The 7,361-nt window shown below is 38.6% G+C and overlaps 2 non-coding genes across 2 annotated transcripts; both read left to right on the top strand.

The window, feature by feature from the left end:
• Nucleotides 1–2,342: 2,342 nt before the first annotated feature.
• Nucleotides 2,343–2,422, top strand: LOC125932472 (small nucleolar RNA U2-19). Its single transcript, XR_007460633.1, has one exon. It is a non-coding gene; the product is annotated as a small nucleolar RNA U2-19 (small nucleolar RNA).
• A 173-nt stretch (nt 2,423–2,595) lies between these two features.
• Nucleotides 2,596–2,665, top strand: LOC125932471 (small nucleolar RNA U2-30). Its single transcript, XR_007460632.1, has one exon. It is a non-coding gene; the product is annotated as a small nucleolar RNA U2-30 (small nucleolar RNA).
• Nucleotides 2,666–7,361: the final 4,696 nt, after the last annotated feature.

Genomic DNA, 7,361 nt, shown 5'->3' with positions numbered 1-7,361 from the left:
CATGCTCTCTATTTCTCAAAAAAAAAAAAAAAATTAAAAAAAAGAAAATATAGAGCATACACATATACACATACATATATACATGAAATGCAAACATGGAAGATACGAATTAGATATATGGATATAGAAATACAAATACACATTTTACTTATCATGTAGATATAGACTACATCCCAGAGAGAGAGAGAAGGAGAGAAAGCATATGCTCTGTAAGTTGTACCGTAAGTTTTACATAGAAATCCAGACTAATTAACCTTCTTTCTTATACTATTCCTTTGGACATTAAATAAGTTTGAAGCCCAACAAAGATTTGTACGTCCTAGTAGAAAAGTCAATCTATGGCTTCCTAAAACCACAAGCGTCAAGGTTTCCGAGTACATATTATCTCCCTGAAACAATGCTTTACTTGATGGTTTTTGCCTGCTTGGGAGCATGTCTAACCCTAACAGGAGAAGAGCAGGGCCTGTACTACTAAAAGACAGTCCACCTGGTAGGAAAATTATTATCTCATAAAATGTTTTCACCAATTTCCTCCTTTGCTACAGTGACTGCTCCAAGTATTTGAGACAAGGGCTGGGTATATAGGTGGTAAGGGGACCAAAGGGAGTTTATGACAATTTTCATTTTTCCGTTTTCACAATACACCCAACTATAAGCATTTGGAACAAAATGACTACATGCCTTCTCTCCCCCGAGCCCTGGGTAACTATGCATGTAAAAATATATTTATAGGCTCAAAACATGATCAAATCTTTACTTAGATGTTAAAAGACAAGTCTTTCTATAAATAAATGACTGATAAAAGGTTCATTTCCATTCCTGAGGAACATACAGACAACAGTGTTGAGCATTACAATACCAAAGTGGAGTCTAGGGATGTGTTTGGGATTCTTTGGTAAATGGTCTGATGGGGTCCAAAGAGGTTAGATTGGGAGAAACAAGAAAGTAACTCAACTGGTATCTGAAGAGGAGAACAGAGGTTCATTTTTCTTCATCTCTCTATGCTGGCTTCCTTTACTTTTTATTTTCAGAAGTGCTATCATTGAAAATGCCTCCAGGGTGTAAAAGGAATACAGGAAAAGCAGGGGATTGGGTAGAAATTCCAGATACCAGTGAACTTTGAGGCAAAGAGACAGGAAGAACAGATGGATGTACCAAGATACAGAAGGAGGGAAGGAAGTTAACAAAGTTCTTCTCAAATGGTTATTTGTAAGCACTGCTTGTATTTTAAAATGAAAATGTTATATTGTCGAGATTCTGTTGCTTTTGAAATTCATTCAGTGGCTGTTAATTCAGGGCCTGCTGTGATTCAGGCTCTGAGGATCCTGTCCCCAGGTCCAGAGAAGCAGACAGACTCTAAGCCCTTGTTACTTAGTGTGTGGTCTGGGGCCTGCAGCAACCGCATCAGCCGGAATCAGAATCTGCATTTTTACAAGATCTCTACATAATTCTTATGCATATCAAAGTCTGAGAGACATTACTTTAAATATATGACTATAGAGGAGCCTGGGTGGCTCAGTTCGTTAAGCGTTGGACTTCAGCTCAGGTCAGATCTCACAGTTCGTGGGTTTGAGCCCTGCATCGGGCCCTCTGCTGACAGCTCAGAGCCTGCAGCCTGCTTCGGATTCTGTGTCGCCCACCCCTGCCCTTTCCCTGCTCACACTCTGTCTGTCTGTCTGTCTCTCTCTCTCAAAAATAAATGTTAAAAAAAGTTTTGAAAATAAATATATAACTATAAAAGTGTGTGAAACAGATGTGCCTTGACACTACGAGAACACAAACTCGTAGTTTGTAAGGGAGATGGGGTGTGAGTGAGGACAAATGATTGATGGTAGATAAACCAACTAAAGATTTGGGACTCTGAGTAATGTGGAGTGAGTTACTGATGGCTTTTAAGCATCTGTTTTTCACAATGTGGAGAATCGTTTTGAGGTAGGGCAGGTGGCAACAGAAAGATGCCCTGATCATAGTATTCAGGACCCAATTTCTTCAAACCTGTGGTTGTGTAAATTGTATCTTACTTATTTTTTTGTTTCAAAGATACAGAAGCAATCAGTATAATCCTTAAACAGAATTAGATTGTTTTTACTCATTTTGTGTTCTAGAATGGAAATATTTTCTTTTTAACCAAGCACAAATCGGTAGTTGTTTGTGTGATCATTTTTCTAGTCGGTATGGACTGGAGAGAGAGGCCACCATTTGCTCTTTTATGCTCAGCTGCAAGGCAGCAAGAAATAAACGTCATAGCTACACAGAGGATATAGTGGGACTCCTAAGTGAATTTAGTTTAATTTTTTATATTTAAAATATTTAATTCTCTGAGATCTGTTCTTAGTGAAGTAGATCAATGATGAAAATAGCTGAATCTGAGCATCAGAAGACCTTCCAGTCTGCCTGATGCATGATCTTCATACTTCTGAGAAGTAAAAGTAATTTAAAGCAATAAGGGCTTATGTCTGGGATTGTCAGTGTGTGAGTATGAATGTGAGCGTGTGTGCATGTATGTTTATAAAAGTGACAGCAGAGAACCAAGGACTGGCTGATGGATGAAAGAGATGGGAGGGTATATGTGTGTATGAAACGCTCATCAGTGCTGAGCAGTGATGAGAAGGTTTCACTGCTGACCTTTGTGACTATGAAGATTTCTACACTTGAACTGAACTCAGAATTTTAAAAAATAAGATATTTAAGATCACGTTCAATACCATTTTCACAATATCTTATGCAACCCCTGCTGCAAACCTTTTTCTTGTTGTTGTTGTTGTTGGCAACATTTTAATAAAGTTTTTAATTTAAATTCCAGTTAACATACAATATATTAGGTTCAGGTGTACAATATAGTGATTCAACATTTTCACACAAAACCTGGTGCTCATCACAGCAAGTGCCCTCCTTAATCCCCATCACCTATTTAACCCATTCCCCCACCTACCTCTCTTCTAGTAACAATCAGTTTGTTTTCAAGAGTCTGTTTCTTGGCTTGTCTCTCTCTTTTCCCCCTTTTGCTTATTTGTTTTGTTTATTAAATTCCACATATAAGTGAAATCATATGGTATGGTATGGTACGGTATGTCTTTCTATGACTGATTTCTTTCTCTTAGCATAATACTGCCTAGTTCCATCCACATCATTACTCATGGCAAGATTTCATTCTTTTCATGGCTAAGTAATATCCCGTTGTATATGCATACTGCATCTTTATCCATTCATCCCCCTGCTGCAAACCTTTAAACTCAGCCTGAATTATCTACAAATACATACTTATCAGAGCATAAAGTTGTCACAAACTCCAAGGGCTATTTAAAGCCTGTGCTGAGGCACATAGCACTACTACCAATATTCAGACACATCACAACCTTAAGTGACTTTTACTTCGATCTACCTTTGAATTTCTAGGAAAGAACCTTGTTTCTGCACCTCAGTCCTTTCCCTGCTACTTCTTTGTTGACCTGTTTGATCTCTAATCACCATGCACACCTATCAACATATATTTTAGATGAGAAAACTCAGGCTCAGCTCAGGCTCCATGCAGCCTGACCACCATAGGGAGCAAGTAAGTCAAGACAGTGTTAATATCTCTATGTTCCATACAAATGGGAAATATGAGTAAATTTTTCTTGCATTTTAGTAATCTTGATTCTTTACACCAGGGCAATGATATGTAATTTCTTTACTTATTTTGCTATAAAAGACTTTATTTTTTAAGGGTAGTTTTAGGCTCACAGCAAAATTGAAAGGAAGGTACAGAGATTTCCCATACACCCTCTCTCTCAACACATGCGCGGCCTCCCCATCAACAACATCCCCCACCATAGTGGCACACTTATCACAACATGAACCTACACTGACACATCATAATCACCCGAAGTCCATAGCGTAGCTTAGGGTTCACTCTTGGTGTTATACATCCTATCAGTTTGGACCGATGTATAACAAAGCTTATGTTAACTAACTAGAATTTAAATAAAAATATGAAACCACACAAAAAATGTATAACATAGTATCATACAGGGAATATTCACTGCCCTAAAACTCCTGTGCTCTGTCTATTCACCTCTAGCTCCCCACCCTTAACTCTGGCAACCACTGATCTTTTTACTGTCTCCATAGTTTTGCCTTTTCCAAAACATCATATAGATGGAATCATATAGTATGTACCCTTTTCAAACTGACTTCTTTCACTTAGTAATATGCATTTAGGTTTCCTCTATGTATTTTCGTGGCTTGATAGCTAATTTCCTTTTAGAACTGAATAATGTTCTATCATCTGACCGTACCACAGTTTATTTATCCACTCACCTATTGAAGGGATGTCTTGGTTGCTTCCAATTTTTGGCAATTATGAATAAAGCTGGTATAAGATGTGTGTGTAGGCTTTTATGTGGACAAAAGTTTTCAACTCCTCTGGGTAAATAAATACCAAAGAGTAAGTAAGTATCAAAGTCCTATAGTATCAGGCTTTCAGATTTGTTCTTCCTCTTCAATGTTATGTTGGCTTTTCAAATCCCATTTGTTTGTTTTTTAAGTTTCCTAAAATTCAGTTGTCAAAGATGCCACCCTGTCCTCTGAGATCGAATCTAAATTTTATTTTAGGAAGTCAGAGAAGTTCAAACATAGACACAAAGGAGTTTTCTCAATTTATGTTTTAAAAAATTACATGTGAATTCAATTTTGAGTAAACCAATGCTCCTAATTCCCTGTGGTTTTTATTTAAATTAAGCTGGTACAAGAGTATGGGGAAACAAAGAATATGTACACAAATATAATCAATCCTACTGCTGGAGCACACAAAGTCATACTGAGACACTGAGTGTGGCTATTCACTCTGAGTTTTTAAGAAAGAACATGGTTTCACTGTCATCTCAATCATCATCATCAATAACCACAGCTAATGTATATGAAAATGGTGGCTATGTAGGTCTTTTAAATACTTTACACATATTATTTATTTAATCTTCACAACGATCTTATGATGAAGACATGGACGCCCTCACTTTTCAGATTAAGAAACAAAGTCAAAGAGCGGTTAAATAATTTCCCCAAGGTCACACAGCTATTAGGCAGCAGAGCTGTTACTGATCAGCCTTAAAAATGTGAGTGATTGATTCACAGAATAGTTTAGAAGATTTTTTAAATCAAAGAGGTGTAGGTTCAAAACTGGGCTCTAAGGATTAAAGTACAAACTCATGAGCATAGTGATTAAATTCTTTTAACTTTAATTTGTTCATCCATAAAGCAGAAACCATATCCCTGACTAATAGGTGCCTAGGAAGATGAAAAGAAATAAGGATGTGAAGGTGCTTACCATTGGTCCAGACACATAGAATGCGCTCAGCAGAAGTTAAATGCTTTTATTATTACATTTCCAATAAAATCTCTGTTGGTTGTAGCAATCAGCACTGCTATATAAACTATGCTCTCTACATGAACTTCATTCAATTCTTGACGTGTCAAAATAGTTACCAATATTTTCAGTAAAATTTTCCACCATGTGTTATGTATTCCCTGGCTCATTAGACCAAATGTACTGAATCACAAGATAATCATTAGGAAAAACAATGGTACTTGTGAACAGTAGAAATGAACGCAAATGTAGCTGGTTAAGGGAAGGAGAGGTAAATGCCTGTTGGATTAAGCAATTGTTCTTAACTCTGGAAGGCTAAATTGTACTAGTGGGGATGCCTGATTTGTAGCTCAGAGATGCTCTTAAGGACTAAAGCAGTAGGCATTTTCCACCTACTGCTCATACCTCAAGGCCTGCCATAATCTCACCCATGGCAGAATGAAGCTTGGAAACCTGGGCCGACAAAGATGACAGTGTTAAGTTGACCCTAATGTCCACGCATATCCTCATTCCCACACAAAGAGAAAGCACACAAAGCAGTAGGCCCCCTTCTGTCCTGACTAGCTGAGGTTTTTTATTCTCTGCATCCAGAATCTTCCCTGCTAATTGTCATTTTCTTTTGTGAAGTTCCATTGGCTGCTGCTGTACCCAAATTTGTATTTTCTAGTATTCTACAATCTTCTTTCTTTAGTGTCCCATAACGTCTCTCATATATATGTATTTGTTGAGTCCATTGTTTTTGGAAATGGGAAAATCACCGTAGGTCCTGTCTCCCTTATTCCAGGAGTTTTATCCCTTCTCTCTCTCTGGGTTAAAGGAATAGTTTGAAGTAATGAAAAGAGGTTGGGTCAGCTACTGGGAGACCAGGGCTTTATGAGTCACAGCCCCAGATGTATGTCTTACTAGCAGTGACAAAGTTACCTACCTTTAAGGAATTCAAATTTCTTGCCTATAAAATGGGAGAATAATTGTACCCATGTCACTGGATGGTTGTGACGATTATTTAAATGAGTTCACAGATATAAGGTGCTATTACTATTATTATTTATTAGTGCAATCTTTCAAAATCTTGACTTCCTGACTAACTGAAACCCCTCCCATGCACAACTCATTCATTAGGGAATCCTCATTATTCCCACATCGCTGACAATGTTGAATTTTACCCAAAACCTATGATCCTAGAAAAAAGCAAAGTTTAAGAAATTTCCCCCTCCTTTTGTATTCTAGGCAACAGCTTATCATAAAAACCCACACTTCCCCATATGACTTAAATAAAACTCAGGGATGCTCCTTTGTTTACCTATGACAAGGCCAGACACAGACCCTCCAAATTCCCATCTTTGCTTCATAAATGATTAAACTGCTGTCCCCATTGATCAGCCAGAACAAAATGCCTGTTAGCTATAATTTGGTTAAGATTCTCTCCTTCCCGCAGGCCCCCAACTTTGACCTACCCTCATCCTGAGCCATCACTAAGCCATTTCTTAATAGCCCTTCCACAGTGTAGGCTGGCCTCAGGGTAAAACCTTCTCTGATCTGCTTTCCCATCATGCCATTTCTGTTCACACTACCTCCCTACACCCTGTTCTTGCTAGCTTTGTTTTCTCCTCTATGTAAAAGAAAAAGTCTTTTTGCCTAATCCCTGAGAGGTGTGCAGGTCTTATGGTCAAAATGGTCTCTCTATCACAATAGTCCTCCTTCTATTGCAACTGCCCCACTCTTTGTAATAATTCATCTAAATAAAGTCCTTATCAAGTTCAGATTAAAAAAATTTGGGGCGCCTGGGTGGCGCAGTCGGTTAAGCGTCCGACTTCAGCCAGGTCACGATCTCGCGGTCCATGAGTTCGAGCCCCGCGTCGGGCTCTGGGCTGATGGCTCGGAGCCTGGAGCCTGTTTCCGATTCTGTGTCTCCCTCTCTCTCTGCCCCTCCCCCGTTCATGCTCCGATTCTGTGTCTCCCTCTCTCTCTGCCCCTCCCCCGTTCATGCTCTGTCTCTCTCTGTCCCAAAAATAAATAA

Source organism: Panthera uncia, chromosome X (assembly GCF_023721935.1).
Source record: "Panthera uncia isolate 11264 chromosome X, Puncia_PCG_1.0, whole genome shotgun sequence".
Taxonomy (NCBI): domain Eukaryota; kingdom Metazoa; phylum Chordata; class Mammalia; order Carnivora; family Felidae; genus Panthera; species Panthera uncia.
This window is presented reverse-complemented; position numbering and strand designations above follow the sequence as displayed.